The sequence below is a fragment of the Rhopalosiphum maidis genome, chromosome 1 (assembly GCF_003676215.2).
Source record: "Rhopalosiphum maidis isolate BTI-1 chromosome 1, ASM367621v3, whole genome shotgun sequence".
Classification (NCBI taxonomy): Eukaryota; Metazoa; Arthropoda; class Insecta; order Hemiptera; family Aphididae; genus Rhopalosiphum; species Rhopalosiphum maidis.
Window position 1 is genome coordinate 40,352,698 of NC_040877.1, and position 20,165 is coordinate 40,372,862.

The 20,165-nt window shown below is 23.3% G+C and overlaps 1 protein-coding gene across 1 annotated transcript in view; it reads left to right on the plus strand.

Annotated features, from left to right (window-relative positions):
• Positions 1–9,312: 9,312 nt before the first annotated feature.
• Positions 9,313–20,165, plus strand: part of LOC113560588 — a 40,542-nt gene continuing 29,689 nt past the window's right edge. Inside the window, exon 1 of the mRNA XM_026966563.1 lies at positions 9,313–9,445. The gene's annotated coding sequence lies outside the window, so the exon portion shown is untranslated. The remainder of the gene's footprint in view (positions 9,446–20,165) is intronic.

The window sequence follows — 20,165 nt, forward strand, 5'->3', positions numbered from 1 at the left end:
CCAAATTTCTTGTTGTACAATGATATATGTATAATATATATAAACTGTTGTTTAAAGGCATTAATTAATTATTATTTTTACTTCGTATATACAGACATTTAAGTTTCTTACCAAAAAAAAATTAATTAAAAATCAAAAATATTTAGTTTATTTTGTTTTATAAAGTTGTGTGTTGAATAAACGTATGGTAACTAATTTTACAATATGTATTTTTTAAGATAATATTTGATATAACCATGAATGAGTTATATATTTTAGCTTTAATCGTTTCAGGCAAAAACGTTTTCCGGAAGTTGAATGCATCTTTAGATAATATTATTAGAAATAATATTAACGAATTTATATTCGACTAATTTTAAACTAAAATAAATTTGTTTCTCTCAGTTTATATACTACTTACAATATTTAAATTTGTATGACTTAACCGAATAAATAATTCAATCAACAAATTAAATGCAATTATAACTGATTAACAATTATAAAATTTAGTAAAATGAAGTCATAAAAATATACAATTTTGATACATGTTAGTTAGTATTTTGTATTATATGCTATTATGTATTTAATAATTATTACAATTATATTATTATTAAATTTGGAATTCTAAATAATTAAAATTTAAATAAAAAAAAAATGTTTATATTTATTACAATCATAAGTTAATTACTATTAGGGCAATCTAAATAAATATTATTAGTAAATTATTTTTATAATCATATTTTATTAACGTCCTTTAAATACTAAATAGGTAATATAGTATGCAGATAACTCAGAAATAATCTTTTTTTTTGTGTGTTTGACGATGGTTATCATTTTGGTTAATTGCTTTCTAATTTAAAATTGTTTCACTATCGCGAAAGTAGAAAAGTAGTCAGGGATGAGTAAAATGAGGTGAATTATTCAAGTACATCTGCAGTATCTGCAGTATCACCGCCTTACTTTTTAATTTTTAGTTTTTTTTTAAAAAAGATAAATTATTATGCATTGCAATAATTGTTAATTTAATTATGTACAACGAAAATGTATACATAAACCATAAGTTGTAATCTTATAAGGGAGTATACTTTATATATAAGAGTTTTTTGAATCTTATAACCAAAATAATTTGCATATCTAAGAAAACAGACACAATTATGTTTGTTTCAGTTAGCGCATCATTCCACAAGTTTCAGTAAAACTTGACGTGTGTGATTATTAATTATTGTTAGACAAAGACTAACGTGCTCGTAATACTTTCGGGACTGCTGTGGTTTTAAACGAAAGTAAAATGATGGTTGAAATTTAATCGTAATCTAGATAACCCGATGATTTGACGACCTGTGACATTAGACAAAATTTAGCAAACGAACATTGGTAAAACAATACATTTTAAAATAAAATAACTAAAAGCACTTGTTGCCGATGATTAATTATCTGGTTTTGTACTATTGTTTATATACTTACAATGATATTGTTATGGTTACAATACTAAAAGTTCAGTTACATTCGTCATCGATCATCAAAAGCTTCTTGCTCTGATACAGTAGATCTCAGATTTACCATTATATCTCTTTTGAAGTTCAGAGAGATTCTTATTGTAAAGTAAAACCATTTATATATACATTCTAAACGATTCTTATCATTAAGCACGTGAGCGTAACTGAGTAGTGCGTACGACTGGAAAATAAATAATCACTACCTCACCGCCCAAGATATATTATGTATAATTGAAGTATATACTGTCATTATATTTTTTAAATTTAACTTATATAGTAATGTGAATTTGCCAAAATGTATAATTATATTTTCACGCATTTGAAAATTTTAAAACACAGCTTATTGTGTTTAAAAAACGCTTTTATTTGTTTTTTAATAAAACCTAAACCTTATTTAAACTAAAATATGTTACACTATAAATTATATTATAACAACATCTATAACACAATAGTGGCAGATTGTACAAAATTGAAAACAAAATACAGAATGCATTTTTAATATTATATATTATAAAAACTACGTGTGAACAAAATGATGACAAAAAACGTTAAAATAAAATTGTTTTTGTTTCATATGAAACATTTTTGTTTATTTTAATAAAACATTAACTTAATAATTGTAAAAATGTATAAAATTGTGTGTACTTAATAGTTACTACTAATACCCTTTTAATTTTTTTTATAGGTTTCTTTTACTACCTGGGAATGATGGTTAAGTTAGGTCTAATTACTCTAATCGTTCAATATTGCTTATGCAGGAACAATCCACACGTGATTATAGAAAATATGATAACGTGATAATTGTGCTAAATTTATTCTAAATAGTAATTTGTATAGAAACCTAAAATATTAAAAATATCAATTTTTTTTATTCTGACCCAAAATAATGTCAGTTAAATAAAACTATAGTATTAAGTTATTATGTTATAAAATATACATAAAAGATTTTTTTCAATTTTTGATAAATATGTCAAATATAAAGATAATCAATAGTATTTATTATCTTATAATAAATTAAAATATATATATATATATATATTTAAACTTACACTAATGTCTAGAATTATATTAAACATTTCGACGAAGAAAACCTATTTAACTAAATAATGTTTTTTTCGCGGCTGACTAGCAAATTAATGTGTTTCGTGGACAATGATGTAAGCCGGTTTGAAATCTCTTAAGAAACAACGTTGATTGCTCTGAAACACCAATTAATTTACACACGTATATCGCTTTTATATTTCCAAAATCTGTCAGAAAAACGTTAATCAATAATCAAAGAACCATTTAAAGTTTCTCAATAAAAATATAAGAAAATTAAGCTTGGAAAGAAGTTTTTACTTGTTATTTAATAATTTTGTAACCTTATTACTATGTGTAAAAGTAAGGCAGAATTATTAAAAATATGTTTTATAATATTAAATTATTTAATATAGTTTTTATTATAATGTGTTGTAACATTTATTGCAATATATATTTAAATGAAATTATGCATTAAAACTTATAAGGAATTTAACTATTGAGATTTTATAGTATAAAATATTATTTATTATTATTAATAAATAAAAGTTTATTTTTACAAAAAATAACGGAAAAGTTATTACACTTTAAACAGTTCTTAAGAAAATTTGCTCCTCTCAAAATGTATAATATAATTAAGTTATTTACACACAGATAAAAAAACAAAAATAAAACTAATACTTTCTATATTAATAAATTATATTTATTTTATATCATTTGAAAGTTCAAGTAATACTAATAATAATAAGAAGGCGTGTATCATATGAACAATGTATAAATTTATATAAATAAAATCAAAATTGCGCAATAATCGTTATTCTGTAGCCAAATATATAAACAATTTTGTATAGAAAACATTTATAATTTTATATTTTGATAATTCATTAAAATCTTGAATAAAATCTTTTTTTTTTTTTTACTGCCTACGTATGTCAGAAAATATTGATGGTCAAATGATATTTTTATAATTTATTAAAATATGTATAAAGATTTTAGGCACCTAGTATAACTTTATTTACCTATAGGTAGTGATATTATTATTCCAATGATAAATGACTGTGAAAAATTTTCATGTAATAACTCATTAGTTACACTGGTAATTAATATTATGATATAATTATTCGGAAAATATTAATTTTAAAATCATAGGTAAAAATTTGTGTTAAGATTTTAAAATTTATGAAATTTATAGTATACCTATAAAAGTCATGATATTATTAAATAAATTCTATAAATTTAAATCATTATGTATATTTAATTTACTTAAATTGCTAGTAACTTTATAAATTATGGTTTGAAAAATATCAATTAACAAAACTAAGTATACATTTTTTTTATTTAGCCTTTCGAAGTCTTGATTTTCTAAGTATACATCTAAAATACACGATCATTGATCACTGATTATTGCATTGAAACAATAGTAATATTATGAATGTTAACGTTAATATCCTATATCTTCCACATTGCGCTATAGTGTTGCTTATAGACGACTAATCACGTTTTAGTCGTATTACTAATCGCTAATCACATATTACTAATTACACTCATGATACAACATAGGCGTTTGTGGGTCATCAAGACTAATTGATAATTATCTACATCAACAATCTATAAAACAGACAACAGTAGAATGTATTAATTTTTTTAGACAAAACTACTAAATCGTCGGGATAAAAAAAAAATAATTGACTACGAAAAGAAAATACGTATTTTTTAAATCGCTAAATAGTTTTGATTTATTTTCATTGATAATACTCATCAATATCCCTTATGCAAATAATAAAGGGTATTTGCTATAATACTTGTCTAAATATGCTTACGGTTGGGTATGAGTATGATTTCGGTGCGATATTGATGTTGTTAATTGATATTGTATATAATCTGCAAAAAGAAAATATAAATGTACAATTTTTAACAACTAAACGTTAATATTGAACATTATGATAACTATTCAAATAGTATATTTACTATAGAGTAATGATTGATACGGACATAGGTTATTAATTATTATCGACACCTAAATATGGATTTGCACTTAGCGTTATTGCCCATCACATAATATTGTATTAGTGTTTCATAAATGTAGAATATGTTTTGTCTAAATTACTTTCGATTTTATTTGTAGGAAGTTAACTTGAAATTTACATACATCAACTAAATTAATGTATAAATGCAAGCACGTACACAAAAAAGTCAAAATTTTTTTTTAGTTTATATTACATGTATGATAACATTTATTATATACAAACTTACAACTAGGTGAAGTAACAATTTACAATATTTGAAAAATCTAAAATTGACAATGATCTCAGCGTGCATTTTACCAGTGGGTAAATTTAACGAAGTTCACTTACACTAATAAACCAGAATGTTTACTATTCGAGCTGTGCTCGTAACAACGTTTTCCAGCGTATAATCCATATAATCATTAATCAGAAATACAAATATTATAATATCGCTCACAGTTTTTAACTGAACTTAGTTCCACGAATTATTGCTTTTTATCTTTTTAGTTTGAATTCGTGTTGTAAACGCACAAATGCTTTGGGCGTCGTTAACTTGATAGCTGTCGATATACTTGTGCGAAACATTATGCGTGTGGAAGTTTTTGACATGAGTTCACACATTACTCATTATTGTCTTAAGTGTCTTAACATAACTGCGATATTAAAATAATCATTATCAAGTTACCAACATTTATATTATATTATATATACATCATATACACCTATAACCAGGGCCGGATTTACTTAAAAGGCGCCCCTAGGCTAATAAAAAACAAACGCCCTTACTCCTTGGAACATCATTTATTGAATAAGATCTGAGAGTCTCCTTTCTTATTAGTTTACAAATTGTATAGTTATACAAAAATGTATAATGGATTAAATCAAAATTTTTCAGTCAGTCAACAATATAATTGATATTTTCGATTAACCAGTCGAGTATTTGTACTGTAAACGACACTATATAGTTCGTTACTTTGTACATGTTTTAAAAATGGAATCCAAATTTTACGAACATTTGAACAAAGTTATCGAAACGAATAAAACTTATAGACAACAGTACTTTTATTAGTAAATCTAAATATTAGGAAATAATTAATTATTTAAAACAACTGAAACAAAAAAGAAAACCAATTCAAAATTATAGAAAAAATAGTTCCAAAGAAAAAATTTGTTTAATCACCAATCCTTTTTTCACTGTATTTAATTTTCTCTCACACAATGACTCGCAAAAATGTATACATGACATTATTGTTTCTTTAGTTATATTTTTAAATTTTATGTTTATTTCATTTTCCATACGATTTTCACCATCGTGCCCAATAGATAAATGTATTTCATGTAAAATTTTAAATAACTCGTCACTTATAAGCATATGATATACGTGTCAAAAGTCTCGTTATAGGCTATAACGAGACTTAAGACACGTATTAAGATGTAAATTCACAATTATAAATATTGTTAATTCTTATTGGCTTATGATTTTATTATATTTATTTTATATATTATTGTGTTATATCATTGAATTTTTATACTAATTTAATTTAGTATTATATAAGGCTATAAATAAATAAAATAAAAATTATAAAATGATTACCTTATGAATTACTTAATTAATTACTACGAGTGCTAACTATAATAATATGCAGGTATTTTACTGAAGCAATATGTTTCTTTGTAAATTATATTAAATTACAATTCCAATAATAACCATTTGAACTGGTCCAATAATTTATTAATGTTTAAATAATAATAAATTAATAACTTGATTACAACTAATAACAAATAAAATATAATATGAAATATATTTGAAAGAAATCAAATAACTCGAATAATATTTGGATCATAATTAAACCTTTCTATTTAGAATAATATATTGCCGTCGAACGTAAATTTCTAAATTTTTATCGTTTAAAATAAACCATTAAATTCATTCGATGTTAATAAATAAAATACAATATAATCATATTATTTTAAAATATGAATTTTACAATTTAAAAATTCCTTGCAGTTTAAAATAAAGCAAATCCTTTGGCTATAAATGGTAGGCGGTTTTTAACTTGGAAATCGTTTTACTGTTTAAAGATTTAATTGTGTACATTTTCCATAGGTATAGTGTACGTGAAAAATGAGAATACGTTCGTCTTACATTTTGAAAAGAGTAAAAAAAAAATATATATATATATATGATATACCACGGAATTGGATGATTGAATAGAATGCATTAGCAACAAGTTGGATATACCCATTGAAAGAGAAATGTTTAAATGTCTGCAGGATTTGGGAAAAGTCATTACACAGTTTTCTAAGAAAAGTGAGTGTTAAAAATACTTCTTAAACACGTTCTGTATTCTCTATCGACAGTCCTTCAAAATAAACCATATAAGCCTATTAGTAAGTATGTTGGTAAATTTAAATTATATCATATATACCAGATACATAGTATATTAAATATATTATTTTCTGTTACCTCTAATAGTCAAGTTTATTTTTATTAAATTAGAAGAGTAAATTAATTTTAATCCAAAAGATATTATACACAAATCTGGTCTTATACTTAACTGATTTAATAAGATTAAAAGACACAATATTATATAAATAATAGTCGGTATGACAAAACTCAAACGGTAAAATTGTAATTTACCAGCTGCAAAAATATAGCAGTAATATTGATGTTATCTTGATTTCTGCTCAAAAATATGAGTTGAGTTGTATCATAGCATATAGTACATGTATTTCCAAAAAATTGTTTAATTTATAATTTTAATTTTTCAACGAATAAAAAAATTCTAAAAAAAATCTCATCTATCTGATGATTCAGTCCTATTACTCAAAGTATTAGGCTTGAATCATTGTAGGAACAAAGGAGCACGAACTTCACGTGGTATATAATAGCAGGTTTAGATGTGGTTTGATCGAGGACTGAGCTAATGTCCCGCAACTATTAAAATGGTTAAAAAAAAAACTGTAACACCTATAATTTCATAAGTCTTTTTATGGCTCAGTTCTTACATTTCTAAGTAAAATTATAGGTCTTATAATTTAATATCTTTATTACATTTTATCCATATGTATAAGAACATTTATAGGTACTTGTTTATAGCTCCAATTTCATAAGCTTGTCCACTTACCTAGCAATATTGACTATAAATTTATTTTCATCATCGACCCCATTCCTTCATTGCATTCAAGTTATGTCTATTCTACTAGTATATAGTGTATATATTATATAATATGTATTTATCTATATAAAATTCCAAATAGCGCAAATGTATTAAGATAAATTAAACTGAAAAAAATTAATAAATCTTATGCTATAAGATTTATACACATATCTTTTATATATTGTACAAGTAGGTACATACATTATAAAGAGGACGCTACACGAGAATTTACTGTTATCATCTCTACACTGATAATATAATATTATATACATACATAAATATATTATATTATACATCGTATTTTTATCATAGAGAGTTATGTCTTAAAAAAATGGTATATTTACTTAATATTATCAAATTAAAATGGGAAAAACAAAATTGAATGTTCGTACAATTTATACAGTCATTTATACAATATTTTTATTTAAAACTAAAGTATTATATATAAATCAAAACGTATACAGAATAACTATCTTTTTGCCCTAAAGATAAACATTATAATATTATTATCAGTAATCATGTATTTTTGATTTTATCCCAATATTTTAACGGTAACGCAGGGTAAAGTTTTTTTATATCCCATTGAAGAGAAGCGAATACAGTACGAATCTCGTGTGGTTTACCTATATAGTTCTATTTAACAATGATCTTTAATGATTACGTCTAAATGAGTTTATTGAAGTCAGTTAGTTTAAATTTGAAGTCATTCTAAACATTTTTCCAAGTTTATTTTAATCGTGGTAAAATCAAATCAAATCATTACAATTGTAAATTTTAATGTTTTTTTTTAATATTTTATAAGACATATTTTCTTAATAATTATCTGATAAATTTTAAATAAAATTTTAAAATATATAAATAATTATGCGCAATATTTTCACAGTATGTTTATAATAAATAAATACCTATCGCTATATTTGACTTCATAATAATTAAATTAAACTTATGTTATATGCTAAATATAAAAACAAAAACAACCAAAAAATGAAAGAAAACTTTTTGAAAAATACAAAATAATTTTCAATTTTAATTTTACGTTAATGGAACAAAAAATGTATAAACAAAATATCCATATATAAATATTAATGATGAATTAGAATTAAAATATAAAAAAGTAGGAACATATTATTATTATTTTAAGTTGTATAAAAAATAAAATTTTAAATAAATGTTATTCAACGTAAGATTATTAATTTAAGGAATGACCAAAAAAGGAGAGCATAGGTCTAGCAGACCACCTAAACTACATAATATAATAAATTTAAATTATAAATTAATGTGAAAAATAAATAAATTTAAATCGCATTTTTTTTTTATCAATTAAATCTACTAGACAGGATATTATTGTTAATAAGTGTATATAAGGAATAATTAATTCTATAATTTAGTAATTATGATTATCTGTATTAAAAGAGAAAAATAAATATGAGTTTTCTGAAAGGGAAACTTAATTTTTTTTCACTATTAAAACATGTAATCAAAAATAATATATTTATATAAGAATGTTATATATATATATTAGATTTATTATGTGGTATTTTTTTTTCCGAGACGCGATATAACTGTTGCGAATTTTGGACAAACCCCCAAAGGGAGGAGGGACTTGTTGCGCACGCTGAAAAGAGAAGCATAGAATATTACCCTCTCGGACTGATCCACGACCCGTACGGAAGCGTAGTGTTCGTAACAACGTAGCACGTACCTATATATATAAACGGAAAAGTAGATTTCACTCTGTACAGTATCTTCGTTTGTACCAAACTGTTCGCGCTCTGGGGCACAGGTAAGTGGTGTTTAATTTTTTTTTCACTTTTTACCCTTTTAAAATTACATTTTTTTTAAATCCAAACAAACATTTTTAATTTTAAGAATACACAATGAATTGTAAATTAATAAATATATAAATATTATTAGTTTTGTTTAAATATTATAGAAGTCTTAAATATTTAAAATTACAAATATTTACAAAGTTTTTCAAAAATAAAGAGTTAAAAAAGATTACCAATTTTTATTTACATAAACATAACAAGACATACAAACGATAATAATGAAAACATTTTACTAAAAAAATAACAAAAAACTAAAGCTATTTATACATGTTTTTGATCAAATAACCAAATAAAACATTTTAATAAATACGTAGTTCAAATAAATTCTAGTTTTCTAATAATATATAATATTAAATAATATTATTATTTATTTTTTTTAATTAATCAAAGTGGGTTTATGGTTTTTACTTTTTCAGAAGCTTTGAATCATTTATTAATGTTAAGTATTTTTTTAAATGTTGGTCTATATGTTTGAATTTTTTTTGGTAAAATAAAAAAAAGAGTTTATTAAAAAATAATAATTTATAAAATAATTTCACATTAATAATTGTATTACATATTTATGTATAGATTGAAGAACATATATTAATTTGTTTTTATTATTCTTAGTACAACTACAACAACTTTCAGGGTTATAAACAATATAAACTAGATATTTAATATTAATTCTGCATAATAATAAGAATAAATACATATATACGTTTTACCAGATTGAGTTATACATATCAATGTTTTTGAGAAATAGTATGATGTTATTTCTGTTGTCTTCGATTGGGCTCAGAGCTTCGAAAAAGTTGACTGAATATATACTTTATATCGTATGTTATGATAAAATTATGTTTTAAAATTATATTTACCGAACCAAAATAAATAATCTCCAGTAACATGACAGTATTCAGATTAATATTGAAGAAAGCGTAGAATTATATTTAGTTTTTGTGTCATGTACAATGTATCAGTATATTAATATTTACTGAGATTATTATTTCCTGGTAAGGATTTACTATAAATAAAAATTATTTTAAAAAAAACAACTTTAGTGTTCAAAGGAACAATGAATCTAACAAAAGCAGAGAGAAGTTTGGTTTTTTCCATAAAAATCTTGTCTAACTGATGCTATAATTAATTCGTAAATTTATTCAACATTTCATTGTTCTGATTATAGATTGTAAAACAAGTATTTTAACTGGCATTTGTTAGTATTGAATGAATTCATTAAGATGAATTGTTATTAAGTATTTGGGATTTATTATCACAATAAATAAATAACACGTATAATATTGTACATAGAAATAAAGACTTAAAAAGCTAATAATCTTTAGGTATTTAAGTTCTAGCAAAACAATTGTCAGTCTAATCCAATAACATTAGTTCCTATATTTTATAGTAAATTATTCATCTGATTTTCAATATATACAGATGAAATAAATTATGCAATAACATGATATTATTGTACAAAAATGTTTGGTACTTTTAGACATTTTTTTCAAAAATTTATCTCTATTTTGCTTTGTCAACTTCATGTTACAAACATTAGCATTATTATGATTACTTATTTGTATTGTTAACATATCGTACGTATGAGTTAAAAATAAAAATGACAAATTTAATAAGGTATACAAAATTACATAAATAAAGCTGGATAATATGTTTATATGTTATATATATATATATATATATTATATGCATATAATGTTGAAAAATATGACATGGTAATGCTAGTTATATAGTAATCACGATAGTTATAATAACGACCACCATAATATTCATAATAATGATAATGTTATTTATTTAGACTATATGTATAGTATTATATCGATTCTTTCAAAAAACGCTTATGTACTTTTTAATTCTCAGGATTGAACCCAGGCTTTCTGTTATGTGATAGCTTAAATTTGAGTTCAAACTATTAAAATTACACGCATTTGATATGTTTGATCTTTTGTGTGGTACCACAAAAAACACCCCTAATTAACATTTTAAATTCACACCGCTGATGTTTTGGTTCGGACCATGGGTTTGAAGCATTTAAAAATCGATTTTTAAAATGAGGAACACTGAGTACTTAAATACTGTGCTAACTATTACTAAGGTTCAATTAAATTTGATACCAAAGCAATATAGAGATATAATGTTTGATAAAAACGTTCGGTGCTAGAATTTTGCTTAATTATTTTTCATTTTATTACCATTAATCATTGTTAAGACTCAATAAAAATGTATAATTATACATGTACGCTGAGTTGTTTTTTTTAAAACAAGAAAAAAAGAATATATATTCTAGTATTTTACAGGATTTTATTATGTAGTAGCACTATAATAATTCCAAACATAAATTAGTGTTACGGTATTATTGTTATATTATCTTATTGATGTAGTTGAAATTTCACCCAATCAATTACCTTGGCTCATAGTATAATAATTTATACTTGGATGTCGATAACAACTAATAACCATAATATTGAATTAAAGATAAATCTAAATTTCATACAGTATCAAAGAAAATCAATAAATCTACACATGGTATACATTCGATTTTATTAAAATATGTGTAAGTATTGTTTAATTGTTTGTAATCAACTAAGAAATGTGTAATTTATATATATATATTTATTTACTTTGAAAAAGTTTTGTTAAATTTAATAATTTTTCGATATATATTTTTTTATCACGTATTATAGCGAAATAATATAGATAATTAAAATTGTACTTTGGAATTTTATTTTTTGCCAAGAGAAATATTACTATGTTACATTATATACTCGTCTATAAAGAATATACTATTTTATCCATATTGTAATACAATATCTACGTCCTATTATTGTTGAATATATAATAAAAGCGATTAAAATTTATAATTCATTTATCTGTATCAACTCAGCTTTTCAACAAATCGTCAATCTGTTGAAAATAACAGTAATATTATTTTAAATAAATATTTACCAAAAGTGGTTTAAAGTGGACAAACCATATTATTTTTGAATGTTAATTTAGGAAATAATTAACCGTTATAAAATAAATCAATGACAATTGTTTATTTTATTTTACTCCAGTATTGAAATTAATTTTCTACATACCTTTTATTAAATTATTAAAATTAAAACTATTAAAATATATAAATATATATATATATTATTTGAATTAAAACAAAAAAAAACTTTGTTAAAATTTTTAAATTAAATATTATGGAAAAAGTATTTTCATAACAGTTACCATGATTTTTTTTATTATATCATCAAAAATAGTTCTAGTTCTATATTAAAAATATCAAAATTTATTTAGGTTATATCTTAGAAACTATCAAAAACTTATATCATGGTTTTTATGAACAACTAGATTTTTATTATTCTTCGAGGTAATTAGTATTTTATATATATATATGGTTTCTTAAGACGTTATAGCTTAAAATGATGGTTTGTAATTACTTAAAAAGAATAAAATAAAATAAAGCTTTTTGTTCGATTGCTTTTATTATATTTCTAAAATTTGTTTTTATGTATAGTAAATAGGTATAATATTGTTTATATATTAAAAAAATATTAAAGAAATATGAATTTATATATTATTTCAAGCTTTTTGTAAGACGACTTTGGATTTATGAAAATTAACAAAATTTGAAAAATATACAATATTTTAAAGTAAAAATTTATAATTAATTACCCATATAAACTTCACAAAATTTATGCTCATAAAAAAATTCCTGATGAATTTCGATAGTTATTAACAGGAAAATAATTTTCGAATTCGAAAATCTCTTTTAAATGCCAGTACTTACACAGTAGACTATACAAAAAAAAAATATTTTATGATACAGCGAAAGAAAATTACAATATTGTTTTACATTTTATAGTTATTAATAAGTGTGATACGTGTGTCCCGGTATGTATTGGAAATTTTTAATATCTTAATCATTTTTATTATGAAATTTTGGAATTTTTTATGAATTTACAATATTTTACTTTAATTTTTGTAAAATGTAAAAATAATATGACCTCATCGATAACCCCCTTATTAAGTTGTTCCTAAAATTTTGTAATACATTCCATACTGGGGTTTTTTAATACAATTTATTGTGAGAAAGTAGCGATTGTTGTAATTTGTTTAATTTATTGTAGCACTGGAAAGGCTTTTAATATGTATAATGTTATTATTTGCTTAATATTTATTGTGTGAATTTTTGTTTTGTTTTTAGATCGGACACTTGCGTTTAGTCAGTATTTGAATTAAAATATTAGCAAAAAAATGTGGTTGTATTCAAGAAGTTTAGTAGAATTGGTGTTCCTTGTTTTAAAGTTATTCTCAAAGGATCTTGAGTTTTTTGAGACGCTGGAAAAACTCTTTTAGAAACCAAGTTAGACTTAGTGTTCATAATAAGTTCAAGAAATTCAGTTTTTGAAGCATTTGATATTTGTAAATTACTAACAGTCAAAAAGAATTGAAAAGTGAAATTTACATCATTTTTTCGTTGATGTTAGATTTTAAATTTTTCAAAGTACTATGATAACAGCTTCAGTGCGTTATGATATTGATATCTATTATCGCACTAATGTGTCTATGGATTAATGTAATTTTATGAGTACCGTACTGCCGTTATAAAATTCAAATTCAAAGTTATTAGTTAGGATTTTACTTATTTTTAGAAATACACTTATACATTTTAAAATAAGTTTGATAGATACCGTTGAAAAAATGGATATGAATATATTCATAAGTTTATATGTGTTCTAAGGACTTATATGGCTGTTACTTATATAAAATTAAGTAAGTTTTCGGGTCATGGTAAAGTATTATTGAAGTAGTAAAGATCTTCTCTTAAATTAAACTATGGCTTAGAAAACAGGGAAACCACTGATATTGTTGACCTGTTTATGTTAACTTATTACTTATATCAAGGAAGACCTAATCGATGTAAAATGAATGGCCATTTAATTTAGGTACATTTTTCTCGCACAAGCTTGCAGTACATTTTCACAATAATTAGGGTATACTTCATGGATGATTTTAATATTATACATAGAACAGCCGTGAGCTATTGTTTAGGATATAATATAATTAGAGGAAAATATGAACTGAAACTAGAACTTGAAAGTATGGATATTAAAAACGAAATCATTATTTAAATAAATGTAAATAATATAACTAAACATAATATATAATTTATTTTAAATAAAAGCTACGAAATATGTACATACATTGTTTTTTTGTTGATAAAATACAAAAAAATGTTATATTGATTTTAAAATATTTTTCGATATTTAAAAAAAAAAAAAAGAAAAACTCTATTATGAATTTATGTTAATTTACACATTCTGTTATTATATTGTTTGGCTTGTACAATTAAAATATTATTTATTCTGTATTAATTAACTATAATATGTGCTTTGAATTATATTAAAATTGAGAAAAATATTTGTACTATTTATATTTTAAAGTAAAATAGAATTTATATCTTTTTACATTACCAAAGCCATATACAGTTAGATTACGTAATTTATATTATGATGTTAATTTAGTCTCAATTAGATCTCTATTATACATTTTTTGGGTAGGTACTGCATAGTAAAATAATAACTTTCTATTAAAAATACAATTAAGTAATTATAATTTTTAGTTTTCACAAGGTAATTGAGGACGATTTAATAAATATTATAATTTATAGTTTATAATATTTTTAATAATATGCCCAAATTATCTGTGTATATAAAATATAAATTGATACTCACAATATACTATCGATAATTTTATTTAACAAATAACCGAGCAATTTATTCATATGTATAGTTAATAATAACATCGTTCTTTTCAAGTAAAATCTTAAAATAATGATAAGAGTAGATACTGTAAAATATGAGTATGTTGCTAGGTATGTTAATTATGTAAATATGGGCTATTTTGTACTTGACTCTATATTTACTTCACTGATCCGGACGTAGAATATTTTCGTGTATTAATTATTAAATTTAATTCAAAAGAAAAGAGAAATAATCACATTTGTTAGTGCAAGTTTTAGAAATTTCATAAATGCTTAAATACAGTGTTATAATGGCACGATGGATACTGGTGTATACTGTAAATAATATAAAGAGTTAAAAACTTTAAAAAAATTATTTAACTACACTATTTGCAGTTAAAACTATAATAAAATCAAAATTTAAATGATTTTATATAGCACGATTTACCATGTTTTTGCTATTTTACCATACATATTATGTTAGTAGTTACGTTGTATGTAATTCAAAAGTTATTTATACTTTAAAATTAAAATTATATTAGTTTTAGTATTATAATAAGTTAATATTAACATTTATTTTTAAGTACATTATTTTAGGTGTATATTGTGTATATGTTATGAATGTATAATTTTTATTATTATTTATAATGAACAACTAGTTCTTCATAGTAGGTTATTAAAAGACATTAAAATGTACGTAATATGATGATTTTAAATAACTTACCAACAAGTTTTTATATCTTATAGTTGTAAAACTGAAATATCTGAGACATTTTATAACGGTGTAAATTGGCTGTTATATGCACGCCTTTGCCTATTAGCTACCTCCTTATTTTAAAAATTCAACAAAGTATCCAAACGGTTAGCACGGAAATATCATTCCACAAAATTCCAACAGATATTTATTTTTAATAAATTGTTTTGGTAGATATTCGTTATTTACTTGGACACTTGATGAGAGTTTTCACTATAATTTCTGAGTTACGTGATGTGATTATTTTTTGTATTTTGGATTCATCTTTTGGGCATTACACTACTTATATTGTTTTTAATGATAAAAATATTCACAAAAACTAACAGCTTCTTTTTATTTAAATTTATAATGCAACCAACATTTAAAGTAGTTTACACTTATTTTCATGCTTCAATTGTATTGCTTTTTTTCTCGGTCTTTTGAGTTTTTTGATTTCTTTTAATTTTACGAGTATATAAGTATTCATAAGTCATTTCTAATTAAGGTATTCAAATCAAATAAGTTTAAAAATCTTTGAATAACTATAATATTAAAGTACTTGAGATGTGTAGTTATTGTATTTAGGTATACTGTAGTTAACATTGTAGACTATTTCTATTACACATACAAATAAGTAATTTTCAATAATCCATCTTTAAATCTCATTCATGAGGTAGGAACTTATTAAAGTTATTTTAAATATTTTATAATCCAATATGCGTTATTCTATTTTTCGAACTTTTCGAGTTGATTTTTGCTTGGTGGTGCTTAACGTTTGACTTATAATTACACCGAAACAGCTGTTGCAATACCAGCCACAACTGTTTTATATCAGGAATCACATTTTCGCTACGTCTACATCTACACAACTCAGTACAAAACGCTAAATTAAATTCTGAGCTGAGCGATGAATATATTGATATTACAACAATGTGTTTTTTTTATTATTGTTTAGTTTATTTTACTGAGCATTGTTTTTGTGCTTATAATAATTTTTTGGAATCTTCAACTTTTCAACAAAAACGTAGTTTTTTGTAGTCAATAGGATCTAGTTGGTATTTTGAGAGTTAATTATTTGTCCTAATTTTCTTTATAGGTGGAAAAAATTAACAAATAAAAATTACACGGAATACAGTTATATATTATATGCAACGCTAATTGTTGATAATTTTGCTATAATTCAAAAAATATTTATAATGGAAATATTATTTCAGCAAAGTGTTTAAGTGCTATCTGTATAGGTCACCATTATATGCGTATATATAACAGATTATACTTAATGTTTTAATATTTATACATAAAAGTATAACGTACACAAATTTTTATCGTTAGTGAATTGTGAAACAGAAATTTGTATAAATATATTGTTATTTTAATTTTTAGTATTCATGAATATAATAAAGTTATTAAAGGTATTTTGAATGAAGTATTTAAGTGATTGTAGTGTAGCTATTTTATATCACATACACGTCTTTATCTGTAAATAAACTTTTAACTTTAAAATGTGTGTTAAATAGTGATAATTAATTAGATTGTACTTAAAAGTTAAAAAAATGGTCAAATCACCGTATATAATACACAATTGTAAAATACTCTCCATAAAATATACGATGATTTCGACACTTGTCTTATTTAACTATTTTTTCTAATACGTTACGCCAATAAGGAAACTATAAACTACAGCACACAGGTCACTTCTGGTTTACGGGAAAGTTTTGGTTGGCTCACTAACCACAGTGAATAATCTGAAAATTAACTATTTTCACAATATATATTTTGTTTTGCTCAATAGCTTTACAAAGTACAACAGACAATATATCACTAGGTTTAATATATTAAGTATAACATCAATAAATACGTGTTTAAGTACAGGAAAAATACTCTAAATCTAAATTTAAATAATTAAATATTCCTCATTTACTCTTATCTAGATAACGGCATGCTGTAAACTCTAATAAGTTGAACACTTTAAATTTGTAACAAAAGTACATTTTATTGTCTTATAGTTAAAAAAAAAAGACAAATTGTTTTATTTTTATTTTTACAACCTTAATTAGTTGGTTGGATCTTGTATCTGAAAACAAGCTACATCTCGAGCTACAAATATTAGTTATTATTACTAATGAACTTAACTTTTATTCCATGTGCAAAATGTAATTTGCAATAAAATCGAAAGTTCATTGGTTCTCGGATTTCCTGCAAAATTATTGCTGAATTAGAGCGATGCGAACCTAACCTAACCTAACCCGAGACTTTTATAGCAACTATTATTTTTTTCTAATCGGTAGAATTTATTGATTGTAAACCATAAAATATGTTATATGGGATAGGTCCAATACTGTCGTCTAATATTTTCCAATATGTATTTTGTAATTTAATGTAAGTTTAATGTCTAAAATCTTTTTTATTTTTGAGAATAGGTGTCTACACTGATTGCTCTCGCGTATTATAATAGAAGTTAAATACATGAATATACATGTTCATATAATAAATCGCTAAATCCATTAGCACCGAATCGTGCGCCGTGGATATTTGTTCGCATTATTTCCACGCGGCAATAATACACGTGGTTGTGGTATTAAATCAATTTCGGAGGGAGTATTATTGTATTGTTAAACGTTACTGATTAATCATGAAGACCGCCTACGATTAGCGTTCTGAAAATGTATCGAAATTGTATTGAACTGATATACTAATACATGTTATATTAACATAAGATAAATGAACGAGTCAGTATTAACAGTAAGTACACCGTACACGCAATTCCAGTTACCGCATTTGGACGTTTTAAGTGCAGGATATTACAATGATTACCCAAATATGATATTATTGACGACAATATAACTAAAAGAAATTCGATCTACAAATGATTATTTGCACGTCACCCATTGGCACAACATTCGGCAAGAATAATCGATTTAATTTTTTTTTTCTTTTAATTCATAAAATAATTAATCGTAGAGAATTTAATTGTTAGCCCAAATATTTAGATTGTAATTTTCTAAACATGATATGATCTCTAGAATATTATTGTTTTTTTTTCTGAGCTATTTATAGACTTTTATATTTTTTTAAGAAGATTGAATTATTAATACATTTCCAAAAAATGTCATCACACATAAAATAAAACACACACAAATGTATAAGACCGATAGGTACATTCCACGCTTAGAATCGAAAAAACAAAATTTTCAATTGAAAATTTTCGACAATTATTTAGAAAAGAGGCTGATGAATTATTACATTTTTTCAAAATTAATCAGTTTCACTCTAAATAGTTGAGTTTTTCAATGAATAATATTTTACATCTGTTAATAGAGTTCTAACTTTCCATGCTTAGTCGAACTGATATTTAGCTGGCAGTTGCATTTTTTTTTTTTTTTGGATCTAAAGAGATCTATGATATAATTCAAAGTATGCAGTATGAAACAAAATTAACAATATATTACGTATGCCTTTATGAATAATAATTGTTATCTAGCGGTGTATGTTATCATTCACAATATCATTATGAAAATCATTGTGTTGTTGTAGTAACGATATAATATAGGCATATAAAGAATAACACAGTGTGCACACGTCTTTAGTCATAAAGTTGTGCATATGGTATTGTATTAATATGTTTTTTGGTTGCGACTATATAAGAAAGAAGTGTTTAAAACATTTCTTGTTGGAAATGTAACAAACATATTTTAATAAAAGCGGATAATATATATTCATTACAATTATTGTAAAATTATAATTTGGTTTGACACTATTTATCTGTCCTTTTGCTTATTAGTTTGTGTGAATTTTGTTAATTGTTGTTCACCATTACAGTCACGTACCCATATTAGTGTCAGTAGATATGATTCAGACATGATAAATTTTAAATTTTATCACAGCAATAAATTAAATTTTTTCACTAAAGATTTTGTTAATTGATTGCATTTTGACTTAAATATTCTTAAAAATAATTAATATCTATTTTACATTATTAAATCCATATATTAGAAAAAATAAAATTGTTTTCTTAAATACCTAATTATAATAATTTAATTTGAATTATGTTTCAATGTTTTTATAAAGTACTATTAAATTTTGGATTTAATTTTTTACACACAATTGATTATCATTTGTACATACAAATAAAAGTTGCATCTAGTATTTTTACTCAACAAAACCATTATTATTTGTGAATATTATTCATTTTTTTTATACTTAAAACTTT